Below are 16,277 nucleotides of genomic sequence, written 5' to 3'. Positions count from 1 at the left end.
TGATCTAGATGCTATACTCCTATTGATGCAGCCCAGAATTGCATTGGCTTTTTTAGCTGCTGCATCACACTGTTGACTCATGTCAAGTTAGTGGTCTACCCTAGACAGGCATAGCAAGGCCAAAGAACAGCCCTAGATAAAGGGTGGGAAGGCGGGTGATCCGATGCACGTCGCAAGAAAGAGAAACTCTCCAGGTGACCCTCTAGATGACCCTACGGCCAAATTTCTGCCCCAGCAACCGAGGGGCAACCAATGTGGTGTTGTGGCTATCCAAACGGTCCTGCCCCACAGCAGGGAGGCAGTTTAGGTGATCTCACCGCAACACGTGCTCTCCATGATGGAGGACACGATTTATCCCGTCACTGTTGTAGGGTCTGGTTATTTTGCTGCTCTCATGGGTGATATAAGGCACCTCCCTGAGCAAGTCCTCAATGGTGTAATTGCACTCACAAGTGACAGTTTTAGACAATGGCCCCAACTCGGCTGGTGTTCTGTTCTATAGCATATTTAGGATCACTTTTTATCTAGGAGCAAGAACAGTCCAATGTGAAAAATGAATGGATTTTGGCCAGCCATGAATTTTCATTAGGGTGATATTTGAACTTAAATAGAATGAGCTTCTTTCCATTTCGACAAATCAGAGACATGATCATTTTCTCCTGAAGCTACAAGTTTGAATATTTTAATAATCCTGAGTCAATTTTGCATTATAATTTCACAAGGTGGGCATTGTTCCAGTACTGTATTCTCAGCGAAAGAAGAAAGCATGCCAGGACATTATTACAATGGTTATTTAACAGAAAAACCCCAGACATTTCTAGAACATATCCAGGACACTTACCAAGCATACAATATTAATTTTCAGCAATAGCAAATGCTTAGCTTAGGAATTCATTCAGTCAACAATACTAATAATTTAATCATATTTACTTCTGAAAGCAATACATTCGAGGGAAAAAACTAGATTTACTCCCCAAAGTATCGTTAACATATTAAATAATGTAATGTTTTCGCTTGTGCTGATAGAGTAATAGCATTGTCGATGTTAGTAAGCCAAAACTATATCAAAGGATTTGCTTTCATTCCTGCATAAATTAGTCAAAATGATTTCTGAATAAAATCCACATTCTTTGTTTCCTGCTGTGCTACTTCTTTAACTTTAGAAAACAGTGGCAGTACATGCTCAACTAAATGTGGTTAAACACAGCATTGCTTTAATCAGAATATTTTGCCTTGAATTCTTAGTGGGAAATTATTATTATTAATAATGATGATGGTTAATAATTTATTAATTGCCTTCTATACGATTGTCTCACTGTGGTGTAAAATTAAAATGACAAAAAGGTTTAAAACACACACACACACACATAATAATAATAATAATAATAATAATAATAATAATAATAATAATGTATTATTTATACCCCGCCCATCTGGCTGGGTTTCCCCAGCCACTCTGGGCGGCTTCCAACAGAAAAATAAAACACAATAATCTATTAAACATTAAAAGCCTCCCTGAACAGGGCTGCCTTCAGGTGTCTTCTAAAAGTCTGGTAGTTGTTTTCCTCTTTGACATCTGTTGGGAGGGCGTTCCACAGGGCAGGCACCACCACCGAGAAGGCCCTCTGCCTAGTTCCCTGCAACTTGGCTTTTCGCAATGAGGGAAGCGCCAGAAGCTCCTCGGTGCTGGAGCTCAGTGTCCGGGCAGAATGATGGAGGTGGAGACGCTCCTTCAGGTATACTGGACCGAGGCCATTTAGGGCTTTAAAGGTCAGCACCAACACTTTGAATTGTGCTCGGAAACGTACTGGGAGCCAATGTAGATCTTTCAAGACCGGTGTTATGTAGTCTCGGCGGCCGCTCCCAGTCACCAGTCTAGCTGCCGCATTCTGGATTAATTGCAGTTTCCGAATCACCTTCAAAGGTAGCCCCACGTAGGGTGCATTGCAGTAGTTCAAGCGGGAGATAACTAGAGCATGCACCACTCTGGCGAGACAGTCTGCAGGCAGGTAGGGTCTCAGCCTGCGTACTAGATGGAGCTGATAGACAGCTGCCCTGGACACAGAATTGACCTGCACCTCCATGGACAGCTGCGCACCTGGTCCTTCAGGGGCACAGTTACCCCATTCAGAACCAGGGAATCCTCCACACCTGCCCGCCTCCTGTCGAACAGTACTTCTGTCTTGTCAGGATTCAACCTCAAAAAACAGCAAGTACATTTAAAAAACTAAAACCATACAAAATAGGTACTCGGGTCTGAAACCTATTTATCCAGCTTCAAACTTTAATTTCTTTGTTTGAGCTCCCTGCATTGCAGGGGGTTGGACTAGATGATCCTGGGGGTCCATTCCAACTCTACAATTCTATGAGTCTATTCTTCTAAACAGACACAACTTCCTACTATGTGGACCAACAGTCGCCAACATGAAGCCCTCAAATTTTTCATTGGATTAACAGCTCCCATTAGTCGAATCAGCATGGCCAATGATGGTGGTGGTGGTGGTGGTGGTGGTGATGATGATATAAACAACAACAACAACAACAACAACAACAACAACAACAACAACAACAACATTATTTATATGCCACCCATCTGATGGGGTTGCCCAGCCACTCTGGGCAGCTCCCAATAGAATATTAAAAACACAATAGAACATCAAATTTTAAAAACTTCCCTGAACAGGGCTGCCTCCAGATGTCTTCTAAAAGTCAGATAGTTGTTTATCTCCTTGACATCCGATGAGAGTTGTGGTTTGGTTGATATACCCTACAGAATACAGCATTTTTAAAACACTTGCAACAGTGCGAGTAGAATGACTCTTCTATAAACTAACCCTACTGTTTGCTTTTCCTCTCCAAAGATATAAATGGAAAAGGAACAAAACAAAAAAAGAAAACAGCATGCCTGGCTACACTGACTGCTAGGGATTTCACTCTAAACCATAATCGGAAGGTTGTATCAAGAATAGATTCATTTTATTCAATTCACCATTCACAGTAGGAAACATCCCCGTGAAAATGAGATCACGTTGCACTACCAATGAATGTAATTTTGGCCATAAGGATTTCCCTGTTTGACTGCCTGTAAATTCTATAAAGGATTTATAGCATGCTGCACTCTCATCAATGTTTGCAGAGCAGGCATTGCAGATTTCAACTGGCATATTATTTCCCACTCCAGCAAGAACATACTGCAATGAAGAATCAAGAAACTCAGATAAAGGAAATCTATAGTTGGAATTGAATTCAAGAACGTGATACAGATTGGATAAACCTCGACACTAGGCCCTATAGCACTAAATATTAGGTAGAAAAGGGGGGAAAGTGTGTCATCTATAAGACTCTTAACAACACTCAGTGGTAAGACTAAAAGCTTTGCCTGCAACAAAGCAACAACAACAACATTTGTATTCCGCCCATCTAGCTGGGTTCCCCCAGCCATTCTGGGCAGCTTACAGTACATATAAAAACATAGTAAAATGTCAAGTATTAAAAAATTCCCAATACAGGGCTGCCTTCAGATGTCTTCTATAAGTTGTGTAGTTCTTTATCTTTTTGACATTTGAAGGGAGGGCGTTCCACAGGGAGGGCGCCACTACCAAGAAGGCCCTTTGCCTGGTTCCCCGTAACTTTGCTTCTTGCAGTTAGGGAACCAGCAGAAGACCCTCAGAGGAGGACATAAGGTTGGTCTTCAGCATCTCTGGTTAAGCAAGTAGCTGATGAGATCCTAGCCAACCATTGCAAATTAGAGGAAATTAGGAACCTATGGATCTCCAGAAGGTTTTGGTCTACAGCCCTCATTATTCTTGACCAGTGGATGAGGGTTGGAACCCAACAGCATCTGAAGAGTTGCAGGTTCCTCAACCCTTGTGCAAACAATATTGCACTAGTTGGACTAATGCTCAGATCAATGGCGCAACACTTCAGTCTTCCTGGTGGTCATAAGGTTTGCCTCCTCAGCCTAGAGACTAAAGGAGGGAGAGACTTGTAGAGATTTGTAGAGACAAATACATATGCATGTACTGTATTTGTCAGTGACTGGCCGGACGAGGAGGAATGGTGGGAGGCTACAGCTGAGGAGCCCTCCAAGGGAAGCATCAGAGGAGGAAGGCTCTGAGCCACGAGAATTGTGATGGGATACAGAAGACAAGTCAGAGGAAGAAGGGGGTTCAGATGGGTTGGAGGCTGAGACACCAATTTCAGGGATGGGGAAATTGTGGCCCTCCAGATGCTGTTGGACTCAGCATGACCAATAGTCAGGGATGATGAGATTTGTAGTCCAACAGGATATGAAGGATCAAAGGTCCTTCATTCCGGATGTATTTAATTGTTAATCTTTGTGAAAATGGAATGGAAAAGAATTATGTGTCAACACATGCAAAAGTGACACAGGCCAGGAATAGACTCAATTGCTTCTCCTTAGTATTCATCTGTAAGTTTTCAACAGAGAATCATAGAGTTGGAAGCGACCCCCTAGTCCAGCTAATCCAACTCCCTGCCATGCATGAATCTCAACTAAAGCATCCATGACCTCTACTTAAAAACCTCCATGGAAGGAGAGTCCACCACCTCCCAAGGGGGACCATTCCACTGTCAAATGGCTCTTACCACCCAAAAGTTCTTCCTGATGTTTAGTCAGAATGGTGCCTAGTGCATTGGCTCCCGGTGGAGTACAGGATCAGGTTTAAGGTGCTGGTTTTGACCTTTAAAGCCCTATGCGGCTTGGGACCCTCGTACCTACGGGACCGCCTCTCCTGGTATGTACCGCGGAGGACCTTAAGGTCCACAAACAACAATACTCTGGAGATCATGAGCCATAAGGTGGCTAGATTGGCCTCTACTAGGGCCAGGGCCTTTTCAGTATTGGCCCCAACTTGGTGGAACGCTCTTTCACAGGAGACCAGGGCTCTGTGGGATTTGTCATCTTTCTGCAGGGCCTGCAAGACAGAGCTGTTCCGCCTGGCCTTTGGGCTGGACTTAGTCTGACCCCTGTGCTTTCCTCCCTCATGGCTTGGATTTATGGACTACTTAAAATGAGGCTGCATTTTAAATTTTAATATTGTATTTTAATTAATTGCTTTTTATGTTTTATTGTAATTTTATTGGTGTTAGCCGCCCTGAGCCCAGTTTTGACTGGGGAGGGCGGGGTATAAATAAAAATGTATTATTATTATTATTATTATTATTATTATTATTATTATTATTAAATGGTTTGATGAATATTTATCTTGCAAAGGACCCCCTTGGAAAACAGGGGTGAATAGCTGAGGCTCCCCCACAAGCAAGTGGAATTAAACCCGTATATATATTTTTGCATGGCACTGCATATAACAGGGCAGAATTTCAAGGGATAACTGCAAAAGCCTTGCAAAGGTTTGGCATAATCAGCATAAATGTGGCATTTTGACTGAAGCAGGCAAAAATGTTCTGGCTCCCATGTTAACGGGGAGCCCTGAATGCGTAGTAAGAACACCAGTGCTGAAGAAGAGTCAAATGGGCAGAACGTGGAAAATGGGAAACCAGAAAGCAAATAATGAACCTGTATTGCAGGGGGGGGGGGAGACACACATCCGCCAGTAACATAATATTCTACGTAGAGTTTGTCGTTATTTGTTGGATCAAGGGCTGCAAAATATTAGCACGTCCTGTTCCAGTGTTTGAAAATAAACACTCACCATTTATTTCCTTTTTTTCTTTTTCTTTTTTTTCTTTTGCCATAATCCAGTTACTTAATTCTGAGGAAGAGATGAGAGTTTTGGCTCCATTCCTAGAATTGCTTCTATTTGTCAAAAGATACGGTGCTGGACAAGCCGGTTGATTATACTGGAAATGTCAAAGAGCTACTGAAGTTCTTCTTGAAGAAGAAAAAAAGAAGAAAATGTTGATGAAGGGAAATGGAGCGGCTGCAACCTGAGACCTGTGTTTCAAAGGAAATAAATGCTAAAGTTGGGGATGCTGTGACAATAAGAAGTTCGTCTAGCATATGCGTGGGGAATCTTAGGTCCAGTGGCTGAATGCAACCATGCAGGCTCAGGAGAGAGAGCTTCTTTTAAATTGTTTTTATATCCTTTTATTTACCAGCTACCAGCTCCATCTGGTACGCAGGCTGAGACCCTACCTGCCCGCAGACTGTCTTGCCAGAGTAGTGCATGCTCTGGTTATCTCCCGCTTGGACTACTGCAATGCGCTCTACGTGGGGCTACCTTTGAAGGTGACTTGGAAACTGCAATTAATCCAGAATGCGACAGCTAGACTGGTGACTGGGAGTGGCCGCCGGGACCACATAACACCGGTCCTGAAAGACGTACACTGGCTCCCAGTATGTTTCCGAGCACAATTAAAAGTGTTGGTACTGACCTTTAAAGCCCTAAATGCCCTTGGTCCTGTATAACTGAAGGAGCATCTCCACCCCCACCATTCAGCCCGGACACTGAGATCCAGCACCGAGGGCCTTCTGGCGGTTCCCTCAGTGCGAGCGCCACTACTGAGAAGGCCGGCCCTCTGCCTGGTTCCCTATAATTTCGCTTCTCACAGTGAGGGAACCGCCAGAAGGCCCTCAGCACTGGACCTCAGTGTCTGGGCTGAATGATGGGGGTGGAGACGTTCCTTCAGGTATACTGGGCCAAGGCCGTTTAGGGCTTTAAAGGTCAGCACCAACACTTTGAATTGTGCTCGGAAACATACTGAGAGCAAAGGTGGGTCTTTCAGGACCGGTGTTATATGGTCCCGGCAGCCATTCCCAGTCACCAGTCTAGCTACTGCATTCTGGATTAGTTGTAGTTTCCAGGTCACCTTCAAAGGTAGCCCCACATAGAATGCATTGCAGTAGTCCAAGTGGGAGATAACCAGAGCATACACTACTCTCGTGAAACAGTCTGCAGGCAGGTAGGGTCTCAGCCTGCGTGCCAGATGGAGCTGGTGACGTCGTGACATTGGGCTCCCCAATCGCCCTTGCAAGATGGCGCCTCTGGCTGCCACAGAATGGTCTTTCCCAGTCCTGCTTCTTCTACTTGTTTTAACCAGGAGATACCAGAGAACGAACCTAAGGCATTCTGCAAGGAAACTGAACTGCGGCTGAAAACACTGTTAGAAATGTGTGTTTAGATTAAAGAAGCATATCTAAATCTGGATTTTCATGATTTTTTAAAAAAATGAAAAGCAACAACTGCAGAAATGGGACAGAATAGACTTTCAGGTATACAAATGTGTAAGTGACATGAGCTTTATTTATATACAGAAATACAAAAGCTCTAATGAATACTCAACACTATCATTTTGTGAAGAATTGTTTTCTGCCCAGGGAGAAGTGTTTCCTCTCGTTATCTTATGGGCACACGGAAACTGTGCTTTCAGACCCCATAACCCTACATAAGCATGGAGGGGCTGGATGTGATTATTCTGCAGCCAAGGAAGGTTCTCGGCTCATGCATATGATGAAGTCTTGCCCTAATATATTTCCAGGTCTTTAAGGCAGAGCAAGACTCTTGACTGCATTAGAAAAGCTGTCCTCCGTATTATTTTCAAGGAAACAAATGCCCGTGTCAAAACAGAATTTCAAAAGAAAGAAAGAAACCCTCTATGGTTCTCCCTAGGAGTTGGTGCAAAGGTCATGACCTCATCCTACGTGATCTAAAAATGGTAATGATCTTGGAACATATATAGTCATTGATATGGGCTTCTTTAAATATTTATATGGCCTCAGGCTTTGCCTGTAGGCAAAGCCCTCCGGTAGGTTTTGACTGCTAATGATCACATCCTGCTAATCCCATCTTTGTGGGCCCCACTCTTTGTTTCTTCACTGCTTTGATCTGTTTTAACGTTTGATTGGCAGCTCACTGATCTCTAGAGTTCTAGGAAATTCCACATCAAGTGTTTTCTGAGGCAAGGTTAATGACAATTCCTATACATAACGAGGAGGATGCTGTTCATATAGAACTAGACCCACCTATCTATTAGGAAATGGCTATATTATGAGCAGTGAGAGATTTTACTTTCTTGGGCTCCTTGATCACTGCAGATGGTGACAGCAGTCACGAAATTAAAAGACTCCTGCTTCTTGGGAGAAAAGCAATGACAAACCTAGACAGCATCTTAAAAAGCAGAGACATCACCTTGCCTACAAAGGTCCGTATAGTTAAAGCTATGGTTTTCCCAGTAGTGATGTATGGAAGTGAGAGCTGGACCATAAAGAAGGCTGATCGCCGAAGAATTGATGCTTTTGAATTATGGTGCTGGAGGAGACTCTTGAGAGTCCCATAGACTGCAAGAACATCAAACTTATCCATTCTGAAGGAAATCAGCCCTGAGTGCTCACTGGAAGGACAGATTGTGAAGCTGAGGCTCCAATATGTTGGCCACCTCATGAGAAGAGAAGAATCCTTGGTAAAGACCCTGATGTTGGGAAAGATTGAGGGCACAAGGAGAAGGGGACGACAGAGGACAAGATGGTTGGACAGTGTTCTCGAAGCTACAAACATGAGTTTGACCAAACTGTGGGAGGCAGTGGAAGACAGGAGTGCCTAGCGTGCTATGGTCCATGGGGTCACGAAGAGTTGGACACGACTAAACGACTAAACAACAACAACAACAATATTATGAGCTACCCAATACATATGCCTCTATGCCCCGGTGGGTCTGTTTCCATTGGATGCAGCTCCTGTTGTGTGAAGCGATTGCCTCCCTCTGCCTAGGGTTGCCAGACTCAAGAGAGGACAGGACTTCTGTGCCTTTAATTGCCCTGCTCTCTTTTAAGTCTGGAAACCTTAAAGAGAAACCAGCAGACCCTTTGTTTAATTTCCAAGCAAAGGGTCTGCTGGTTTCTCTTGAAGGTTTCCAGACTCAAAAGAGAGCAGGGCTATTAAAGGCACAGAAGTCCTGTCCTCTCTTGAGTCTGGCAACCCTACGTCTGCCTAATGGTGAAGTTGGCCCCATCTCTGAGACAGTTCATCAACCCATGTCATGATTTTGATGCTCCACACTGTTCTGAACCATGGCCAATATTAACTAAGTTGCCTTCTGTAATGAGGACAAGTATGTAGCTAGTTTGGCAAGATGGGACATATCCAGAGTCTTGTGCAAGTCTCTCCTGCTTGTGAAACAGCCTTGCTCCTGGCAGGGCACAAATCATAGCCCCTCCACCAACCTTTCCAAAATGCTTGACTCATGATGTTCTTCTCACACTCTTCAGAACAGCGACCATGCAGGTGCCAAACTGAAGTCAAAGGGAACAGCTATGCCATGCATTTGCAATTCGATGGCTGAGATGGGACCCTCTTCAGTTCTCAAAGCAAAATGAGATGAACACATGAGATGAATCATTTGCAGGACAGTCTCGAGCAGGTCGCGCGCCCTGGCGCTGAGGGGCGGAGATCGCTCCGGCGCCCCCACCCTCGCAGGGCGCAGCATGGTTTCCGTGCAGCTTTGCCACGCGGCGCCTTGCCTACCAACCCGGCGCCCTGGCGCCCTGCGCCACCGGGGGTCTACCTAGAGCCGGCCCTGATCATTTGTTCCTTCTATTACTAATCTTATCCCATGTTCAGCAATCTATGAGATCTCCAAAATGTTGTTTGGGGGATTACAATTCATGTATTCCCTGAATTATTTTTAGTTCTTTCCTCGCCCCACAAACACCCCCCCACACACAAAAAAAATGGTTTCTTCCCTATTTTTAATATACACTACTTACTTACTTATTAGTTAGTATTTGGGTGTGAAACTAAAGATAGAAAGAAGAGCATACAGAATATAAGGTACACAGCCGTTTTGGAGACAGTGGCTTCTTCCTTTCCGAGATACTTGAACATCATGAAAGCCAACTTGTTACTCATTAGCCACCAACAAAACAAAATGATCACAAGAACCATACATAGCCCTCCTAAGTTGTTGAACTCCAGTTCCCATCAGCCCCAACCAGCATAGGCAATGGTCAAGGATGATGGGAGCTGGAAGTCCAAGACTCTATGTAAGGCCACATGTTCTCCACCCCTACTGTAGGGGAAGGGAAACAGACAACGAGTGGGGCCTACAATGCTAGGGACATAGTGCTAGTCTAAATCTTTTTGAATATGAAATTCTACAGGCATGAATCAGAAAGTAAGTTGTTCTCTATTTACAATACTCGATCCCATATCCTAGCTATCTACCCAAACACTTATGACTTTTTTATCACTATATTATCAGTGTTTCTTATCATTTTTATTCCACTCCATTTGCTGTTTGAGCTCTACTATAAGATATAGTCGCTGCTTTTTGAATAGCTTTAACAATAGAAGGTCAGCGATTTGGCAATTAATGCTACAATTGTTTTCCTTCTTCTCCCCCCCTCCCCCCTCCCCTGCTCTCACAACTTATCAGGCCAGGACGAACGAAGTAGGCGCAGGCTGTGCAAGCTCTCTTTTAAGAAGTTCAATGACACAAACATAATGAATCTGAACGTCTCGGGCCAATGAGTACAAGCATTATGTGTTTTGAGTGCTCCGTAGTCTTAATGTGTCATCTTGTACTATGTTTAAAACATTAGGCTCATTGTCAACCATTAGATATCCATGTTAAAGTCTTTGGAAGTTAGCAAGGGGGGGAGATGCCATTTCATACTGAATATCAGGCCTGATTGCAAAGCATAGGAGACCCGGCCTAATGTATTGATGGATCCCCAGCCAATTTATGGTGGAGTTTCTAATGCTCAAAGGATTTGGGGGGTTGGGTTCTCCCATGCTCTAATGGCTGAGCTATCCCATCTCTTTCAAGGGTCTCAACCCGATCTGTTGAGATTTGTGGCTGTGGAATTAGCCCTGATCTTTCATAGACTTTTCCATTAGCTATGCTGATGTTCTTACCAATCCAACTAGTTAATACTGGAGGCAAGCTTTCACACTAATCTGGGTTAGGTTGGGAGTTAAATATATCCATTAAGCCCTCTCAGTGTGCTGGCTTTCATTGCTTTCTCTTTCTTTGCTTCCCTTTTGCCCTGGGACTTTCTAAATGGGAAATAAATCTTCATGATAGAGGCCCTGTTGTGCTATCTGGCTAAAAGTCTTCATTTCTTTTTTTAAGCGGGTTCATGGTTGTAATTCTTCTGCGGAAAACGATGCACACTTCCTCCTTTCCTACTGAATTTCTAGCTTGATATTTATGCTCGGGAGGAGAGACTTCAAAAGTGATTTTGTGAATGCCGCAATCTATCTCCTGGAATGGCATGAAGAGCTTATGGCTCCCGTGAACAGCACACTCTCTTAGCAACTGGGGGGAGGAAGGTGAGAGTTCTCTTGGCAACTCAACAGTGTTATTTACAGCTGCTTCTTAGCAGTGACCCTCCGCAGGAGCCTACAGCTTCATAAGCAAGGCCAATTCCAACACCAGTTATAACACCCCTTGGTATACTGCAAGGGCTGTTAGCTTGTGTCAAGTGTGTGTTACATGACCAACTGTCAAAGCGAATCCATCTTGTTTCCTTCCCCAGCTCTGGTGAAGCAAGGCTCTCCTCGATAAGCAGCATCTCTGTTGTGAAGAAGGACTCATATTACCAAACAGTCCCAAATTGTGCACAGTCTCCACCCTTCAATAATAATAATAATAATAATAATAATAATAATAATTTATTATTTATACCCCGCCCATCTGGCCGGGTTCCCCCAGCCACTCTAGGCGGTTTCCAACAAAACATTAAAATACAGAAATCAAACATTAAAAGCTTCCCTAAACAGGGCTGCCTAGAGATGCCTTCTAAAGGTCTGGTAATTATTGTTCTCTTTGACCTCTGGTGGGAGGGCATTCCACAGGGTGGGTGCCACTACCGAGAAGGCCCTCTGCCTGGTTCCCTGTAACTTAGCTTCTCGTAGCGAGGGAACCGCCAGAAGGCCCTCGGCGCTGGACCTCAGTGTCCGGGCAGAACGATGGGGGTGGAGACGCTCCTTCAGGTATACTGGACCGAGGCCGTTTAGGGCTTTAAAGGTCAACACCAACACTTTGAATTGTGCTTGGAAACGTACTGGGAGCCAATGTAGGTCTTTCAGGACCGGTGTTATGTAGTCTCGGTGGCCGCTCCCAGTCACCAGACTTTGTTAGAAATCATAGATAAATTATATGCATTTGCATAATATCCATCCATCAGCTGGCCTTGCTTGTGGTCTTCCCATAGGCAACCAGTTTGCAACTGTGAGAAGAGGATGCTGGACTAGACAGGCCTTTTTGGTTTTGTGGATTTCTTTCTTTCTTTCTTTCTTTCTTTCTTTCTTTCTTTCTTTCTTTCTTTCTTTCTTTCTTTCTTTCTGCTACCTAGCTACCTACCCAATGTCTGAAGCCCTGAACATCTAGAACACTTGAATTTAGATAATGCTATACTTATTAGGAAGTAAAAGGTAAAGGTAAAGGACCTATGGTGCTGGAGGAGACTCTTGAGAGTCCCATGGACTGCAAGAAGATCAAACCTATCCATTCTGAAGGAAATCAGCCCTGAGTGCTCACTGGAAGGACAGATTGTGAAGCTGAGGCTCCAATACTTTGGCCACCTCATGAGACTCCCTGGAAAAGAGGGCCATCGTGGCTACTCTAGGGTAACTCTGCTTGAGTCCAGTTTGTCTTCAAAGACGTTTATTGTGCTATTTATTTACAGTGTAGAGACAGCTCAAAACATGACCTCTCATCCCAAATCAGAATCCGGCAATGGCGTACGTCTTTTCCTACACCAGCAAAGTAGTCTGGGCACCCCAAAGCGCCACCCCCCTGACCTGCGTTGCGACGCTCTCCTTACTTCTGGCACTGGAAGGAGTGATGCCCTTTCAGCTTCCTCCCTAAGCAGTAGGTACCCTGGCTCTGCAGCATCTCTAAGCATTTGACTGCATCCCTCCGCCTCCGAGCTTTCCCATTGTTCCACCCTCTGATTTCTCTCCTCCTCCGAGTCTCCCCCTCCCCCTCTGGCTCCTTCAGAACCACTGGTGCTCTCTGTACTGGACGAGGTGGACGTCAGGATGATGGGGGCTGGCTCCCTGTAGGGAGTCACCCTTACATGTTGGGAAAGATGGAGGGCACAAGGAGAAAGGGACGACAGAGGATGAGATGGTTGGACAGTGTTCTCAAAGCTACCAACAGGAATTTGACCAAACTGCGGGAGGCAGTGGAAGACAGGAGTGCCTGGCGTGCTCTGGGACAGCATGGGGTCACGAAGAGTTGGACACGACTAAATGACTAAACAACAACAAAGGACCCTTGGATGGTTAAGTCCAGTCAAAGGAGACTATGGGATGTGGTGCTGATCTCACTTCAGGCTGAGGGAGTTGGTGCTTGTCCACAGACAGCTTTCCAGGTCATGTGGCCAGCATGACTAAACTGCTTCTGGCACAATGGAACACCGTGATGGAAACCAGAGCGCATGGAAACACCCTTTACCTTCCCGCCTCAGTGGTAGCTATTTTTCTACTTGCACTGGCGTGCTTTCGAACTGCTAGGTTGGCAGGAGCTGGGACCGAACAACGGGAGCTCACTCCATCACGGGGATTCGAACCACCGACCTTCCGATTGGCAAGCCCAAGAGGTTCGGTGGTTTAGACCACAGTGCCACCTGCGTAGTAGTAAGAAGATTATACTTACCCTTATGTATCACCAGCCACAGCATATTTCACATTTATTTATTTATTTAACTCCATCTATGGATTGCTTACACATTAAAAGAAAAGAATATTCTTTTCACACTAAAAGAAAATCAGCAATTCAAAATAATGACACAATTTCGTACATAAAACAATTGTAACGTTTTTTAAAAAAATCAAAAACACTTTCATATGGAAAAACTATTTTGAATCCAAGACAGATACACACTGACATAAATATCTCCACTTAACAAAGCTTGTTGAACATTAACACCTTGTGTTTCCAATGTAGGGTTCCCCCCTCCAATGGAAAGTAAAATCTCACCCTTGAAACATACCGGGATTTGTGGGGTTTCCCTATTCATATTGCTTTGCATTGTTTTGGAGTTCCCCTCCTTTCTCCTGGAAATATTCACATGCACTGACCTTCCATCATCTCTTTCCTCAGCTATTTCATATTTCCCAGACTTCCCACTCTCTATGCTATTTGACACAAGTTGTTACATGATCCCGTCAGGTCATATGAGTTCATATGGAATCTTTCCTCCTCTGCTTCTTTGCTTTCTCAGCCTGCATATTTCCCAGTGCCTCTCCTGCCAGGTCTTGCCAAACAATATTTCTCACACATCACATACAGTGAGAGCATACAGTAGCTTACAAACATGGTGCATTACGTTATGTTGCCAACAACTTAGCGAGCTCATCGATGGCATCAACTGAATTATGAAATGATTTGTCCTCAGTAAGAATCCAAAAATGTTGCAACGCATGCAGTTCATTTGATCTTAAAACGTATCAGGTACATAATCTACTGGGACTGTTCATTCTAGATAGTCCCCCATTTCACAATGCGATCTTTTTTTCTTTTTTCTTTTTTCGCAGCTGTATGCAAGAGTGGAAATTCTTGGCCTTGAACTAGGGTTCAAGGAAGCATTTGAAAGCAGACCTATGGCTTGCAGAAATTGCAGAGGACTGATAATCTCATTTCAATTTAAAATGTGTTTGTAAATCTTCTCTCTCCACATTTTCTCAGAGCCCTGGGAGAAATTTTTGCTGAATTAACCATAGTTCACTATTATATCGGAGCTATGGAGAGCTGTATTTGTAGTTGCAACAGTAGCGATCATAATAGTAATAATGGTAAATGGAAATGGTCGAAATCGTGTCTGAATATTTCTCCCCCCATCCATGCATTTCCTGACAACACAAGCTGCTTGCTCTCTGTTAATATAACTCAGGGCAAGCAATTTGTTCACAAGAATGGACCATTGATTTTTGCAACATGAGTCTCCCCGGCAGGTTGCTAGGTTCCAATCATTTGTAACAGAAAACTGAAATGTCATTTTCCATGGTGCTTAAATATAATAATTAAACATCTGATCATTTCCGTCTCCTTAATTGCCCCCCAACCCAAATCAATCAACTTATTCTGCCTCCCTGCTGTAGCCTGACACTCTTGTTTTCATGTTAACAGGGAGGCAGCCATGGGTATGGTTCTCAGGTGAGTATATTTGCATTTCTCTTCATGAGGTTTTTTAATGTATTTTTTCAAATAAAATATATCCTGTAGGTGCTCACAATCATCTTGCCACCACATTATACCCCCGTAGATCACAATAGCTGTGTATCTAATTTTTGGAAGAAAATCGTTTTCACAGGAGCCTAATACTTTGTCCCAAGAACAAAACATCAGTGAGATGGCAACCATAGCTCTTGATCATAGCTGCCAAGTACCCCGTTTTTCCCAGGAAACCCCTGTTTTTTCGTACCGTTTCCCGGCGGTCCCCTATATCAGTTCGTCTCCCGTTATTCTCCCTTATTCTGCTCCTGCCAGCGGCCATTCCCCCCCCCCTGCTTTGCCCATCTATGGGCACTGAAAATGGCCGACGCCGGCACCAGAAGTCGCATGTCCGGAAGTGCGTAGACACGACTTCCAGTGTCAGCACCAGCCATTTTCGGTGCCATAGATGGGCAAAGCGACACCGGAAGTTGTGTCTACGCACTTCCGGACATGCGTAGACGTGACTTCTGTTGCCGGCGCTGGCCATTTTTGGTGCACATAGATGGGCAAAGCGACACTGGAAGTTGTGTCTACGCAACTTCCAGTGTCACGCGGTTGCCGGTCCCGGATTTTGCAGTCCAGGACTTGGCAGGTATGCTCTTGATGGAGATACAAAAACTGATTTGAACAGAGGTTAACATACAAAACCAACCATAGACTAAAGCCAGACACTTGGCTCATTCATTAGAAACTTCAGGAGCATAGCTGCCAACTTTCGGATTTGAAAATAAGGGATCAGCAGCCTCACCTGTCCTGGGGACAGTCTACGGTATATCTAACAATCCAGGATAGCAGCGGGAAATGGCGCTGGAATAAGGGCATTTCCAGCAAAAAAAGGGAAAGGTGACAGCTGTGGCTTGGAATAAGGGAGTTTCCCGCAAAAAGGGGGGGGGGTTGACAGCTATGTTCAGGAGAAGAAGCAAAAGTGTGCCTGGTTGAACCAAGGAGGACATTTAAATGATCCTGGATTGATTTAGACATATATATTTACAGCACATAATACCACACAGAATTTTCTGCAGTTCTAATGATTAAAGCCCAATACATCCAAACATGTGAGGGCACAAACGGCATAGAGCTCATATGTGCCACCTCCAACGTTCTTGTGCACAAGCCAGAACTCCTCCTATACC

Source organism: Zootoca vivipara, chromosome 10 (genome assembly GCF_963506605.1).
Source record: "Zootoca vivipara chromosome 10, rZooViv1.1, whole genome shotgun sequence".
Classification (NCBI taxonomy): Eukaryota; Metazoa; Chordata; class Lepidosauria; order Squamata; family Lacertidae; genus Zootoca; species Zootoca vivipara.
The sequence above is the reverse complement of the archived record's forward strand: the minus strand, read 5'-3'. Positions refer to the sequence as shown.